The sequence below is a fragment of the Notamacropus eugenii genome, chromosome 2 (assembly GCF_028372415.1).
Source record: "Notamacropus eugenii isolate mMacEug1 chromosome 2, mMacEug1.pri_v2, whole genome shotgun sequence".
NCBI classification, from domain to species: Eukaryota; Metazoa; Chordata; class Mammalia; order Diprotodontia; family Macropodidae; genus Notamacropus; species Notamacropus eugenii.
This window is the reverse complement of record NC_092873.1, coordinates 382,928,330-382,945,457: the sequence shown is the minus strand read 5'-3', so window position 1 is coordinate 382,945,457 and position 17,128 is coordinate 382,928,330. Positions and strand designations below refer to the sequence as shown.

Here is a 17,128-nt window from a genome sequence, read left to right as displayed (position 1 = left end):
TGCTATAAGAAATGATATGATCAATGATTTTAGAAAAAATATGGAAAGACTTGCACAAAACAATGAAGAGCAAAACAAAGAGAACCAAGAGAAGATTATATACAGTAACAAGAATATTGTTTTAAGAATGGCTTTGAGTGAATAAGTCATTTTGAATATTATAAATACCCAAATTAAGCATGAAGGACATATGAAAAAAGATGCTATCTTCATCCAGAGAAAGAACTGATAAATAAAAGTATATGTGGAGTAATTTTACATATGGAAGAAAAAAAGAAATTTACATGATAATATTATTGTTTATTTGAAAGGAATAACAAGTTGTGCATAGCAGATTTGCAGTTTCATGTATAATCATCTTTTTTATTGTACCAAGAAATGCTTGTTTTATTCCATATGTTAAAAATAAAATTAAAAACTCTAAAAAGTGTACAATAAGTCTAACTTGTAATTGATAAAACTGTCCTGTTTGTCTATGTCTCTTTATGAGACACAGACTTCTGAATTGGCAAATGAAGAAAACAAAAATAATTTCTTATTCAAATTATGTCAAAAATTATAAATTATTCTGTGTGCTGAGTTTAATATCTCTCTCAAGAGGTAGATAGGAGGCTGCATCATCAGTCCTTTGGAATTGTGATTGGTTGTTGCCATGATGAAAGTTCTCATCTTTCTTTATTGATATTGTACACGTTGTTCTCCTGGTTCTGCTTCCTTCATTCATCCCACATCTTACCAGATTTCTATGAAATCATCCATTTCATCATTTCTGAAAGTGCAATAATATTATATTATATTCACACATGATAATTTTCCCAGTATTCCTTAAATTTCCACTTCTTTGCTACTACAAAAAGATACGTGTGTATATGTATGTGCATTACATATAAGTACACATATAATATACATATGCATATAAGATGTAACATATATTTCATAAAATATATTTCTTTTGTCTTATGTACAAACATTTATCTTTCATATGTGATCCTTTTCCTATAACCTCTGTCAGGTGTAGGTCTCATAATGGTACAGCTGAGTAAGACAGTATGTACAGTTTGGTAACTGCTTGAGCCTTGTTCCAAATTGTTTTCCAGAGTCACTGGACCAAGTCACAGCTCTATGAAAAATGCATTAGTGTGCATGTTTTCCCATATTCTCTTTAAAAATGGCCATTTTTCTAATCAAATGCTGATCTGGTAGGTATGAAGCATGATCTTGGAATTATTTTAATCTATAGATAAATATAATGCATATAATTGCATCTGAAGAAATGATGACATTCTCAGATAAACCTTGGAAGACCTCCATGAGCATCATGATACATAGTGAAATAATTAGAACCAGGAGAATAATGTATATAAAAAGAAAAATACTACAAAAAAACAAAATATTTGATTCCTGTAATTATTAGTGTTTGGAGTATTTTTCCATATTTATTGCTTTTTTTTTTTTTTTTTTTTACTTTTCTATAATCTTTGACTACGTATTGGGGAATAGACCTTACTTCTTATACATTTGAATTAGTTCTTTATATATATTGAGTATTAAACCTTTATCAGAAAAGGATTTTTCTTCATTTAATAGTAACCCTTATATTTCAACTGATTTCATTGATTTTCTTCCTTTTTATACAAACGTTTTTAAATGTTATGTAATAAAAATGTCTGGGTTTTTTTATTCTTTGAGCATCTCCTCCCTTATTTGATCAGAAAATCTTTTCCCATTCATAAATCCAAAAGGCACATTTTTCCCTCTTGTACCTCTAATCTAATTGTCTAACTCCTTATATATACACCATGTATCCTTTAGGGACCTCTTTGGTTATGTATGGCAAAATTCTGGTCTTTGCCTAGTTTTTACCATACTGCCTTCCAGTTTTCTTATCAAGGTTTGAAGCAGTGAGTCCTCAGCTCAGGAGTTGGTATCTTTGAGTTTATAGAGTAAGTCATTATATTTGTTTCCTCCTACATATTGTATCCTTAATCTATTCCACTGACTTCTGTTTTATTTTAACTAGTATCAAATCTTTTTATTTCCAATGCTTTATAACATATTTTGAAATTTGGCACTTCTAGGTCCTCTTATTTCTTACTTTTTTCATTATTTCCCTTTAGATTCATGACCATTTGAATGCTAATGAATATGAATATTTTTTCACCCTACAGGATAATATTTTAGTAGTTTTATTGGTATAACAATGAATGAGCAAAACAATTTAGGTTGTGTTTTCCAGGTGTATATAACTCTTCATGACCCCTTTGAGGTTTTCTTAGTAAAAATATTGAAATGGTTTGCCATTTCTTTCTCCAGTTCATTTTACAGATGAAGAACTGAGGCAAACAGGATTAAGTGAATTGCTTAGCTATTAAGTATCTGAGATCAGATTTGAACTCAGGAAGATGAGTCTTCCTAACTCTAGGCCCAGCATTCTACCCACTGCACCACCTAGCTACCCACAGCAACATGTACTAACATTTTTTTCCAGTTATCTAGGTTTGCCTTTATTTTTACATAGGTAGTTTTGTAGTATTTTCTTCATTTAGTTCTCATGTGTCTTCTTACATAGACCATAAATTAACATATATATTATGTGATTAGTTTGAATGAGTTTTTCCTTTCAATTTCTTCCTGATGGGGCTCAGATTCAATCCAGCTCAGACTCTGTCTAGCTGAGATTCTATCTGGCCCACTTGTGAATACAAGCGTCACAAATGCTTAGGCTCCTGAAGAGGCAACCCAATTTGGCAAATCCTTAATAAACTTTGTTTTCTTTGGCTTTAAGAAGGCTTGGCTCGAATTCATTTGAGCACGACCTGGACTGTCGGTATTTTGGGGTCCCCCACTGCCAGGCCTAGAGGCCTGAGGACTACCCAAGTCTTACCTTACCTCTATCAGAGGTCTTCGGCTGGCCAAACCGGATGCTCGTATGAGAGAAAGGATGTTCCAGAGTCGAACAAGGGTTGAGCTTTATTTCAGGATCTGGTTACAAGTGCAGGGGAATTCTTCCTTAGGAGGGAGAGAGAAAGATCTCCCAAGGAGGCAAAGATCTTACAATAAGAGATTGGAAGTAGAAGTATAAGTGGGGAGAGAGGGGGAGAGGAGAGAGGAGAGAGGAAAAGCGGAGCCTTGTGTCCTCACACGTGGCCCCTCCACCCAAGAGAGCTTTCAGGCTTTCCTGATCCTACTTAAGCTCTCCAGCTGCATAGTTTGCATCTGAATACCGTGCCTGTTAGGTAACTAGGTGTGCCCAGATCCGGGACAATCTCGAGGGTGGGGAGAGCTCTCTCCCCTCACGTTTCTCACGGGAAGAGGCGGAAATACACGAGACAGCTCGGTTCACCTCGATTCCCAGTCGTTTCCTGGGGGGGCCTCGTGAGAACTCTAAGATTTAGAAGTTCCCACCTTTACCCACCTGAGACTGTCCACATGGAATTGAGCTTCCATCCCCAGCACCCCACCACCCCTCAACCTCTTCATTTATGGTTCCCTGACCAGAAAAGGCTGCTAATCTCAAGTTCTTCTGCTCAAACTGGAAGAGTACAAGCCATCAACTTCCAGATGACAGCCCAGGCTATATACCAACCTCTGTCTGAATCCAAGGTCTCCACTCCAGCCCACTGGACCTGGCACCGCCCAGGTTCTGGACCCTTGAACAGGATCCATCAAGGCAGGGACAGCTCTATGCTTCTTGCCAGCAGGAAGAAGTTTCAGAAGCTGAGACCTTCGCCCTTTACCCCAAAAGAATTTGGGTTCAATCTATTTGAGGGGGGAATGATGGGGTTCAGACTCTGGGAGCCTCCTTGAGCTCCCCTTGAATCTTCCCACTTAATCTTGCCTTTCTTACTCAAATCTAATCTTCCCATTTGTTCCCGCAGTCTTGGGAAGCCCATGGGTTTTTCATTATCATTCTATTCAGGTCTCTGCACCCCCCCACCCTTGATCCCATCAAAACTCCATTCCCCAGGCTGCCGACCACTCCCATCAAGATCTGTATTCATTCCCATACTGCCCCTGTCAAGATCTCTCGATTGCCCCACCTGCTTCCCACCCAAAACCCTCCATTGTCTCATATCTCCTGATAGCCTCCAGCTGTTTCCAGCCTTTGACCCTCCTTGGATTCCGTCCTTGGACTTCTCCCTCAAGACCCTTCCTAAACCCCTCTCCCATCACCCTGGACTACCAGACCACCCCCCAGATCCCTCCTATACTCTTTTCTGTATTTAAGTTCCATCTCGCCTTCATGAAGGTGCTCAGATTCAATCCAGCTAAGACTCTGTCTAGCTGAGATTCTATCTGGCCTGCTTGTGAATACAAGCATCACAAATGCTTAGGCTTATTAAGAGGCAACCCAATTTGGCAAATCCTTAATAAACTTTGTTTTCTTTGGCTTTAAAAAAAAAAAATTTCTTCCTGATGGGTTTTGTTGGTAATGTATAGAAATTATGATTGTCTCTATGAATTTATTTTATGTCCTCCTATATGGCTGAATTTATTCATTGTTACAAATAATCTCAGTGGATGCTTTAGGTTTCTCTGAATAGGTCATCATTTTGTCTGCAAAAAAGATGAAAATTTTGTTTCTTATGTTTATAGCTTTGTTTTCTCTTTCTTCTCTTATAGCTATAGGTAGAACAGGACTATGTTAAAGAGCAGGGGCAGCTAGGTGGTGCAGTGGATAGAACAACCTGGTCTGGAGGCAAGCAAACCTGAGTTCAAATCTAGTCTTAGACACTTAGCAGCTATATGATCCTAAGCAATTCACTTAACCCTGTTTGCCCCAGTTTCCTCATCTGTAAAATGAACTGAAGAAGGAAATGGCAAGCCACTCTAATCCCTTTGCCAAGGCAACCCCAGTTAGGGTCATGAAGAGTCAGATGTGACTGAAAGAATTGAACAACAACATGTTAAAGAATAGTAGTGATAATGGGCATCCTTAATTACTACTGATCTTATTCAAAAGGCCTCCATCATTTTTCTTTAGATATAATGATTACTCTTGGCTATACATAGATGCTATTTACCATGTCTAGGAAAAATCCATTTATCCTTGTACTCTTTAGGAGTTTTTAAAAGAAATGGGTATTGGAATTTTGTCAAAAACATCTTCAGTGTCCACTGACATAATTATGTGGTTTATTAATTTTGTCATTAACATGTTCTGTTATACTTCTAGTTGTACTTATATTGAACCAACCCTGCATTCCAGATAAAAATCTAAGCTCATCATACTCAATAATCTTTTAAATATGTTGTTGTAACCTATTTGCTAAAATTTTAATTTTCTCTCTTTTCTTTTTTCTCTCCTTGTTTAGGTATCAGGACCATACGTGTATCATAGAAAGATTTGGGAAGAGTTCATTCTTTTTATATTTTTGGAAACAGTTCTTGCCATATGGCCTTCAACATATCTTTCAGTGCTTGAGCTGCCTCTGTTTATGGAGCTAGGACTATCCAGGAAATGTTCCTTCTCTGACTGACTAGAATACTAGATTCTGTAATCATATTGCCAAAGGACTTTAAAATGTACCTTTCACTATACAATTTAGTCAACTATCATTTTTGAGCACCTGCTACATGACAGGAATTGTTCTAAGTGCTGGAGAAACAGAGAGAAGAGAAATATAGGCCCCATTCTCAAGGAGCCTTGTGGGGGAGACAGGAATTAACAACTGTCTATAAATAAGCAGAAAAAGGGATATATTGGGTATCGCATCAAAGGAAAGGCATTAAGATTAATGGAAGACTGGAAAAGGCTTCTTGCAAAAACAAGACTTTAATTGATATTTGGAGGAAGACAAGGGAATCCAGGAGTAAATGAGAAGAGAAAGAATTCCAAGCATGGCAGACAGCCAATGAAAACACTCAGAGTTGAGAGACAGAAGGATACATAGAAAAGAGGAAGGTGTAAGAAGACTAGGAGGGTAGGAAGGGTCTAGGACCTAGACTGTAGCTTATGAAGTACTTTAAAAAGGATAAATCTGTTTATATTTGATTCTGGTGGTTCAATAGGAAGACACTGGAGTTTATTACACAGGAAAGTGACATTGCAAGTTATGTACTTTAGGAGGATAAATTTGAGAGCAGAATCAAGGATGGACTAGAATGGAACTTGAGGCAGGAAGGCCAACCAGTAAGCTTGTAATAGTCTAGTCATTAAGTGATGAGATCCTGCAAGATGATTGTAGCAGTGTAAAGGGAGAGAAGGAGCCATTTTCAGATGTTACTAAGGTAGAATTTATGGGACTTGATAAGTAATTGACAATAAGGGAGTGGGAGAGAGTATGGACTCAAAGAAGATGTCTAGGTTTTAAGCCTTGGTGACTGAGAAAATAATAGAGAAGTTAGGGAGGAGCAAGATTTTGGAAAGGAAACATAATGGCTTCCATTTTGGATATGTTGAGTTTAAGATGTATACAGCAAAAGCAGTTTGAGATATGCAATAGATATCTCAGTACAATAGTTAAAAATAATTCACCAGAGATCAGAAGAAAGGTCAGGGTAGGACAAATAAATCTGAGAGTTATATCTGCATAAAAAACATAACTAAGGGTGGAGCCATGATGGCAGAGTAGAAAGACGCACATATTCTAGCTCTTCCCCCACAGTCCATAAAATACTTGTAAAGAATGATTCTCAACAAATTCTAGAGCAGCAGAAGCCACAGAACACTGGAGTGGAGAAGATTTCCAGTCCAGGATGACCTGGAAGGCCAGTGGAAAAGGTCTGTCACACTGGCACACTGGACACAGAGCAGAGCACACCCCAGGTTTGGCCACATGGCACCAGAAGGAGTAGGACTACAGCAGGTCTCGGGGGTGGAATCCCCAGCAGCAGCAGAAGTTAGCAGATCCGTCAATCCACAGGTGCCAAAGGCAGTTTCAAAGATCAGTGAGAGGGTTTTTCCAACTTAGAGAGAAGGGAGCAGGGTCCCCCCTCAGTCCCAGCTCCAGGCAGTGGCAGCAGAGGCAGTAGCAGGCAGCAGTCACAGCGATAGTGGTGGCGCAGCAGGGGGAAGCCACTGTCAATTGTTGGAGCCTCAGCTTAAAGCCCCTGAGTGAATTGAGCGGCTGATCTGAACCTCAGCCCTGAGTTGTGGCCCTGCCCCCACCTAAAGGCCCTAAGGGAATTGAGCAGTTGATCTGAATCAGCCTGAGCAGGGTACTGGGGCATGGTAGAGCTGGAGGCCCCTGAGGAGTAAACTCCTCTCCTTTGATTATGCTACATTGGAGGAACTGAGATCTTACAGGTCCCCAGAGCATACCCTACTCTTGAAAAAGGACTCAAAAGGCAAGTAACTGCTTGGGAAAATGGCCAAAAAAGGGGGAAAAATAAGACTATAGAAGGTTACTTTCTTGGTGAACAGCTATTTTCTCCTATCCTTTCTTATGAGGATGAACAATGTTTACCATCAGGGAAAGACATAAAAGTCAAGACTTCTACAACCAAAAGCTCCAAAATAAATATGCAATGGTCCCAGGCCATGGAAGAGCTCAAAAATAATTTGAAAATCAAGTAAGAGAGGTGGAGGAAAAATTAGGAAGAGAAATGAGAGCAATGCAAGAAAATCATGAAAATTGAGTCCACAGCTTGCTAAAGGAGGCCTAAAAAAATGCTGAAGAAAGTAACACCTTTAAAAGCAGGCTAATTCAATTGGAAAAGAGGTCCAAAAAGCCAATGAGGAGAAGAATGCTTTTAAAAGCAGAATCAGACAAATGGAAAAGGAGGTTACAAAGCTCCCTGAAGAATATAGTTCTTTAAAATTTAGAATGGAATAGATGGAAGCTAATGACTTTATGAGAAACCAAGAAATCACAAAACAAAACCAAAAGAATGAAAAAATAGATGATAATGTGAAATATCTCATGGGAAAAACAAGTGACCTGGAAAATAGATCCAGGAGAGACAATTTAAAAATTGTGGGACTACATGAAAGTCATGATCAAAAAAAAAAGAGCCTAGACATCATTTTTCATGAAATTATCAAGGAAAACTGCCCTGATATTCTAGAACCAGAAGGCAAAATAAATATTGAAAGAATCCACCAATCACTTCCTGAAAGAGATCCAAAAAGAGAAACTCCTAGGAATATTATAAACAAATTCCAGAGTTCCCAGATCAAGGAGCAAATATTGCAAGCAGCTAGAAAGAAACAATTCGAGTATGGTGGAAATATAATCAGGATAACACAAGATCTAGCAGCTTCAACATTAAAGGATCGAAGGGTGTGGAATATGATATTCCAGAAGTCAAAGGAACTAGGATTAAAACCAAGGATCACTTACCCAGCAAAACTGAGTATAATACTTCAGGGGGAAAAATGGTCATTTAATGAAATAGAGGACTTTCAAGCATTCTTGATGAAAAGACCAGAGCTGAAAAGAAAATTTGACTTTCAAACACAAGAATCAACAGGAATATGAAAAGGTAAACAGGAAAGAGAAATCACAAGAGACTTGCTAAAGTTGAATGGCTTACATTCCTACATGGAAAAACAGTATTTGTAACTCTTGAAACTTTTCTTGGTATCTGGGTATTTGGAGGGATTATGCACATACGCGCACACACACACACACACACACACACACACATACAGAGAGAGAGAGAAAGAGAGAGAGAGAGATAAAGAGAGGCAGAGAACACAAGGTGAGTTGAATAGGAATGGATCATATCTAAAAAATAAAATTAAGGGGTGAGAGAGGAATATATTGGGAAGGAGAAAGGAAGAAATGGAATGGGGGAAATTATCTCTCACAGAAGAGGCAAGAAAAAGTTTTTCCAAAGGAGGGAAAAACAAGGAGGTGAGAGGGGAAAAACTGGAGCTTGCTCTCACCACATTTGGCCCAAGGAAGGAAGGAGTAACATGCACACTCAATTTGGTATGAAAATCTATCTTAGACTACAGGAAAGTAGGGGAGAAGGGGAGAAGCAGTGTTGGGGGGATGATGGAAGGGAGGGCAAATGGGAGGAGGGAGCAATTAGAAGTAAAGACTTTTGGGGAGGGACAAGGTCAAAAAAGAGAATAGAAGAAATGGAGAGCAGGATAAGATGGAGGGAAATATAGTTAGTCTTATACAACATGACTGTTATGGAAGTCATTTGCAAAACTACACATATGTGGCTTATATTGAATTGCTTGCCTTCTCAGTGGGGATGGGTGGGGAGAGAGGAAGGAAGAAAAGTTGGAACCCAGAGTTTTAGGAACAAGTGTTGAGAGCTGTTTTTACGTACAACTGATAAATAGGAAATACAGGTAATGGGGTATAGAAATTTATCTTCCCCTACAGGACAAGAGAGAAGATGGGATAAAGGAAGGGAGGGGTATTAGAAGGAAGGGGCAATCAGAATGCAAGGTGTTTTGGGGTGGGGGGAGGGGAGTAATTGGGAGAAAATCTGGAATTCAAAATTTTGTGGAAATGAATGTTAAAAACTTAAATTAGAAAATCATAACTGAAACTCAAGGAGCTGATGAGGTCACCAAATGAAATAGTATGCAGAGAGAAGAGGGCCCAGGATATACCCCTGAGGAACAATCAGGGTTAGCAGGCATGACCTGGATAAAGGTCAAGCAAAAAGAAACAGAGACAAAGATGAGGATGAGGATGAAGATAACTATAGAGAAAAGACCATGAAATTTTCCAGTGAAGAGATACCTGGAAACTTTGGAGAAAGTAATTGATGAGATCAGAAGCAAGACCATAGAGAGTTAAGGTAGCAGAGAGAGGAAATGAAGTAAAGGCTTCTAACTCTAGGGAGACTTTTCAAGGAGTTTAGCTGCAAAAGGCAAGAGAGACATGGAATAATAGTGGGGATCAACTGGGAGGGTTTGTTGAGGATTGGGGAGACATGGGCATGTTTGTAGATAATCATTCAGTCAATAAAAATTTATTAAGTACCTACTATATGCCAGAAATTGTGCTAAGTGCTAGTTACACAAAGAAAGGTAAAAGAAAGTCCTTGATGTTCAATTCCAAGGGAATTCTGAAGGCAGTTCTAGGGGTTCTCTTATGCTTCAATATTTCCTTATTGCCTTTTCTCTTGTACCTTGAACAAAAAAAAAATGATAGAACTTTAGAAATTTCTGTATGAGAATTTTAACAATCTTACAAGTTCAGTTATTTATTCCTTGCAATATTTACAAAAACTGTACATTAGAGAAAAAATAATTCATAAGTACATATATATAGAAAGGCAGAAATTTTAACTCAATTATTAACAGATTATAACAAAATAAGAATTAAAGGCAGTGAGAGGAATGTAAACAAAAATTCAGATTTAAATGATGACTAAATGATTAAATCACAAATAATAAGTATTAAAAACAAATCGTTGCTCTTTGCCAATTAGATCTATGGATAAGGGAAAAGTTTATGACCAAACAAGAGATGGAGAAGATCATGGATAGTAAAATGGATAATTTTTATTACATGAAATTTAAAAGATTTTGCACAAACAAAACCAGTGTAGACAAAACTAGAAGGAAGGCAAGAAACTGGGGAGACAGGAGAAAAGTTTAGCAAGCTTCTCTGATAAAGGTCTCATTTCTCAAATATATAGGGAACTGAGCCAAATTTATAAAAATAAGAGCCATTCTCCAATTGATAAAAGATCAAAGGGCATGAGCAGGTAGTTTTCAGAAGAATAAGTTTTCAGAAGAATAAATCACAACTATTCATAGTTATATGAAAAAATGTTCTAAATCAATGATTAGTCAAATGCAAATTAAAACAACTCTGAGGTACCACCTCACACTTATCACATTGGTTAGCATGACTAGAGGTAGTGTGGGAAAATAGAGACACTGAGTATTGTTGCTGGAGCTGTGAATTCAAGAGAACAACTTGTAACTGTACTAAAGGGTTATAAAACTACACATGCCTCAGCAATAGCTCTACTAGGTCTATATCCCAAAGGAATCAATAAAAAAGGAACAGGATCTATATGTATAAAAATATTATAGTAGTAGTATAAGATTGTGATGGAATACTATTGTGCTATATGAAATGATTAGGAGGTTCCTTTCAGAAAAATCTAGGAAGATTGATATTAACTAATGAAAAGTGTAGTGAGCAGAACCACAAGCACATTGTACACAATAACAGCAAAATTGTAATGATGACCAGTGTGAAAGACTTGGCTATTCTAATCAATACAGTGATCCAAGACAATTCCAAAGGACTCATAATGTAAAATTCTATCTCTAGAGAGAGAAATGATGAACCCTGCATGCAGATTGAAGAATTATTTTTTTCACTTTATTTTTCTTGCTTTTTTGGACAAGTCTAATATGCAAATGTATTTTCATTATTTCACATGTATAATTGATATCATATTGCTTGCCTTCTCAATGGGTGGGGGAAAGACTAAAGGAAAGGAGAAAATTTGGAGCTCAAATTTTATCTTTTCTTTAATAGCATTTTATTTTTTTCCAATTATACGTAAAGTTTTCAACATTCTGTTTTGTAAAATTTTGATTTCCAATTTTTTTTCTTTCTCTCTTTTCCCTTTCCCTCCCCAAGACAGCAAGCAATCTGATATAGGTTATACATGTACAATCACATCATATATATATATATATTATATATACATTATATATATTTCCAACATTAGTCATGTTGTGAAAGAAGAATCAGAACAAAAAGGAAAATCATAATAAAGAAAAAAAAGTGAAAAAAGGATGCTTCGATCTGCAGTCAGACTCTATATTTCTTTCTCTGGATATGGTTAGTGTTTCCCATCATGTGTCTTTTGGAATTGTTTTGGATCATGCATTGCTGAGAACAGCTAAGTCTATTATAATTAATCAATGCACAATGTTGCTGCTGCTGTGTACAACGTTCTCCTGATTCTGTTCACCCAGTATCAGTTCATGTAAGTTTTTCCAAGTTTTTTTCCTTCAAAATCCGCCTGCTCATTATCTTATATCACAACAGTATTCCATTACACTCATATATTACAACTGTTTCAACCATTTCCCAATTGATGGGCATCCCCTCAGTGTCCAATTCTTTGCCACCACAAAAAGAATTGCTATAAAATTTTTATACATGTGAATCCTTTTCCCTTTTTTATGATCTCTTTGGGATACTGGTATTACTGGATCAAACGGTATGCACAGTTTTATAGCCCTTTGGGCACTGGAACTCAATTTTTAAATAAAAAATATCAAAATACATTATTTTTAAAAAAGAAAAATCATTGCAAAATAAAAGTGAGACAACATGTCAATATTTCTGGAGTAGCCAGAGCAGTCTTTAAGTAAAAATTTATATATTTAAACATTTATATCAACAACAACAAAATGAGTGGTGAACTAAACAGATAGTGGAAAAATAGAACCTAGAAAATGTATGGATTAATTATTCCCAATAAAGAAAAAATGTAGACATTCAAAATCAAAGAAGGGTTTTTTTTTTTTAAATGAAAAACCAGACCAATTATAAAACAAATAGAAGAGTGAAGCTGTAGAACAGCGGCATAAGAACATGAACAAGAACAAGAAGAAACATACATCACATAGATAGTTCATTGATTTGTTTTGCTTGATTACACATTTTTGTTATAAGGAACGGTTACTACTTGAAGGGGGTGGTGGGTAGATAGTGATAGATTCAGAAAATAATATCAGTGAAATATGCCTACAAGTTTCTGCAGCGCCAATCTGAAATTCACAGCGCCCACTGGGGCCATGAATATCATGGCACAACTCAGAATCGCGAAATACAACAGACTCTCCACACGCAAGGTAGAACCAAAGCATTTATTCAGACACTATAAAGCCAAATTCATCACAGAAACAAAAATCTATACACAATAACAATGCAGAGGATACCAGCCCAAGCCTTCCCCTTGGCTAGGCTTCCCACAAACCAGGTCCATTAGATGAATCACAAGCAGGCTCCCCTTAGACAAATCACAAACAAGCTTTCCTTAAACAAAATGCCCTTCTCACACTCACAGCCAGCTGTGGGCTTGCCTGTATCCTTCAGTTCTGACTGTTCTCAAGATTAACTTCCTTTCAGCTCTGCACTAGCTATGCCTCTTCCTGTTCCATCCATTCAGCAAACTCCTCACACCACAGGCTCCATGTAACTCAGGCTTCCTTGAGACCCAGGCAGGTCATATGGGCCTATTACTGAATATGACAGATTTTCTATTTAAATTACCATTACATGAAGCCCTAAGATCGTTGTTATTCATTACATAAGTCAGGTTTGGTGGGGCAACTGGTATCAACAGAAGTATAAGAGATCACACAAAATAAGCTCATAAAATAGTATCTTAGGGTGGGGTTTGAGCACAAGCACCCCATCATTCTCCCCGCGAACAAATGGGGCCCAAAATCTTGGGGTAAGAGGTTAAGGTCTCTTCTTCCATTACTACTGTGAGAGATGATCTCTGAGGATCTCTCAGGAGTGAAGTCTCAAAGAGTTAATTGTTTCTTGTCTTATTGAAACATTTGCATTAGGTTGACCTTGCAGTGAAATATTTTCAACATATTTTACACTTTCCCACACTTCCCCCAACCCCTTGTTTTTAGGCAGTAGCAGGGGAGGAATAAGACCTCCTCCTTCTCTCTCTTTTTTTTTTTTTTTTTTTTTTGGTAAAACTGTTCACTCTTGCAAAAACCCATGAAAACCATCTTTGTTCTCTGTTGCTGGGGTAGATTGCCAAGAATAGATTGTACCCTCAGGGCTTGCACCAATGAGCCCTGAGGAAGGAGGCTAGAAAGGAGGGGATTGGGGTTAGGATCTACATAATCTGCTGAGCTGAACACACCGGTCTCTGCCTTAGACACCATCTTTTGGGTGCTCTGAGGGTGCCCCTTCTCGAGAAAGTCAATAAACGAACTATTCTTACTGCTAATATCTCTGAGTCTCTGATTTATTGGTAAAGGTCTTCGTACTCCACACACTACTTCCTGATGAGACTGGATGTAGACTTGTCCCTTCCCCAAGAGGTCCCATTCGAGGGGGTCAGTTTCCCAGCTGGCATCTGGAGTTGGTCAACCCCAGGTCCAGGGGTAACACAGCACATTGGACAGGGGGTGACATCTGGATTAAGCAATTAGGCATCTACAGGAGGAGAGTACTAGGACTGCAGAAAACAAATCTGACAAACAAGGTGAACAGACAAAAAAACAAAAACAAAAGGAAACAAGGAGACAGTAACCACAGGCAGGGTAGATATGAGGCCAGCTGTGCTTCTCGAGTCCATGAACCCATTATCATAGTCTCATTCACTATTGTTTACTGTTTTCCAATTTACAGTCCCAGGGTCATCATTCTGACCAGAGGTATACTTTCTTTAATCTGAGCTGAAGATTGGCCAATCTCCCATTCTCCCTGCAGATGTGATGAACTTAGATATAATGTTGCGGGAGGATCTACCGAGACAGCTCTCATCTCCCTGCTCAGTCTAAAATCAAGCTTCTATATTGGAAGTTTATATTTTATATAGTTCTTTAGTTGGAATGTCATCTGTGCTTCCAAAATCTACCCCTGCTCTCAATAGAACAGTAAACAATTCACTCGTTGTCAATTTCTTCTGATATTGAATCCACTGGCTATTTACTCTTCCCTCTCCAGGAAAGTTATCTTTTTCACTAATTCTCACCATCCAAGGTACCAATGTTTCTCCCACCTTTTGGTTGAACCAACTCAAAATATATGTGACCTCCTGCTGAATAAAATCCTCAATTACCTCCCCCAAAACTGAGGGCCCCCTGCTTCTCCTGCTTCCTTTTTAGCACTGGCTGAACTTCAGCCTCCTCATTTGTTTCATTCTACTCCCACACATCCTCATGGACTGTGTTTAGGCCCAAATCAAGCCCAGCCTGTGCAAGGGTTGCATTCATTTTCCATTGTTAATTTTTCTCCTCCTGTGAGCCAAACCAACAACAGCCTTTTTTTTTTCCACCACCTGAAACTGTTTAGCTTCCTCTCCTCCAGGACAGTTTGAACACTGCAGGATAAAAAGTTTCTCCTGCAAATCAGCCATCTCCCTTTCCATGTGAGCCATCTCCTCCAGTAACCTGTCTCTGCTTTTACATATAATTTGATTGCTTGTTAGCAAGGCCCAGCCTCTCCTACACACCCCTGCCACTTCTTTCCCTGGCTCTACTGGTATACTATGAAAACATCTTTCTAAGTCTCTGGGTTCTCCCTTCTGTAGCCTTGGTTCCCAGTTTTCACAGAGCCCTGTGCCTTTAGCCCATTATCTTGCCAGGGAGGAATAAAAATCCTGCCACCCTGGGACATTCTTTCTTCTTCCTCTACCTGCCTTTCTGTGTCCAAATAGAGGTCTGATATTTCACAATCCAATCCCCATAGCCATTTGTGGTGTCAACATGAAGTTCACAGCAGTCACTGTGGCTATGAATATCACGGTGCAACACAAAATTGCAGAATACAACAGAATCTCCACATGGAAGGCAGAACCGAAACATATATTCAGACACTAGAAAGCCAAATCCATCACAGTAACAAAAATCTATATACAATAACAATGCAGAGGATAACACTAGCCCACAGCCTTCTCCCTTCTAAGCTTCCCACAGCAGCTCCATTAGACGAATCACAAGCAGGCTCCCCTTAAACAAACCACAAACAGGCTTCCCTTAAAACAAATTACGAACAAGAATTCTTTAAACAGAAGCCCTTCTCACACTCCCACCCAGGTGTGGGCTTGCCTGCATCCTCCACTTCTGCCTGCTCTCAAGATTAACTTCCTCTTACCTCTGATCTAGCTCCATCTCTTCCTGCTCCACCCTTCTTGTTCCACCCATTCATCAAACTCCTCTCCCCACAGGCTCCATGGGACTCAGACTCATGTTACTCAGGCTTCCATGTGACCCAGGCAGATCACATGGGCCTATTAATGAATATGAAAGATTTTTCCATTTAAATTACTATTACAGTTCTTCAATGAAAGGAAAGTGCTGAAGGAGATACAAATACAAGTATTTTATTACTTTTGTATATATTATGCATCACACACACATACATATATACATATACAAAATACATATAATACATTTATATGTAACAGTGTACATACATTCTTGTAAAATCTTGCAACAATTCTTATAGATTCAGAGGATGGTCCTATGCAGACAAATCTCAAATAAATATATCAAGCTCTAATTCCTCTTGTTTTCTAGTCTCACATTACCAAGTATCTTCTTGCTATTTCTACCTATATCCTATAGGTATAGGTAAATTCGTTAGATTTATTAAGAGCACTTTATTATCCCAATTCCCCTAAAGTCACCCTTCTTCTAAACTTCTCCATTTCCCTTGATGTTGCCACCTTCTTAACAGTCACTCTTGCCTTGAGTACTCTGCCTCAATGTGTATACTCAATCAAATGCCATTTTTTTTAAAAAAAAGTCTTAGCTCTCTAACATTTCCCTCATCTCCATTCTCATAGCTTACATCATAATTTCATGCCTGATAACCTTTAGTCTGGATCACTGTAATTATCTCCTAACTGGTATCACTAAAGTCAATTTCTTCCCCCTCCTGACCCCTTTGTCCTTATATTACCTAATAATCTTTCTGGTCATTTGCCTTATGTATGGTGCTCTATAAATAAAAATAGCTAAGACCTTGAATCCATAGAATGTAAGCTCCTCGAGGGAAGGCATTGCTGTTGTTTTTATTTGTGTCATGGACATCTGTCAAAAGAAATCACGAAAAGGTAAACAGTACATTGGATTAATTATCTGGAAAATTAGGGTCAGAAATTGACAAGAGTTTTATAGTATACATGGATGGATTATGATCTGTATCATTAAAACAAATTACCAAATTGATGAGATCCCAAATGCATTTCAGTACAGTATTTATCCTGATTGTTTTACATATTTTTCTTTAGACCAGATTTTTGATTCCATCAGTATAGTAAAGTGCTTAATATATTTTTGTTGAAGTGTTGAATGAATCATTGCTTCCTTGGAAAAGGTATGTGCTGTTTAGGATGTGTATATACTAAAGCTATGCCCACACACATTTAAGAATAGTGTCCTTATGTGGGAATGCAATCCAAACAAATTCAACATTGACAGTAGGTTCTGCACTTTCCTGCATACATCTTTGCTCTCCCAATGATGTTGGTTTACAAAATC

The 17,128-nt window shown here is 38.0% G+C and overlaps 1 long non-coding RNA gene across 1 annotated transcript in view; it reads right to left on the bottom strand.

The window, feature by feature from the left end:
• Positions 1 to 453: 453 nt before the first annotated feature.
• Positions 454 to 17,128, bottom strand: part of LOC140528982 (uncharacterized) — a 206,795-nt gene continuing 190,120 nt past the window's right edge. Inside the window, exon 6 of the long non-coding RNA XR_011975380.1 lies at positions 454 to 769. This is a non-coding gene — a long non-coding RNA (uncharacterized lncRNA). The remainder of the gene's footprint in view (positions 770 to 17,128) is intronic.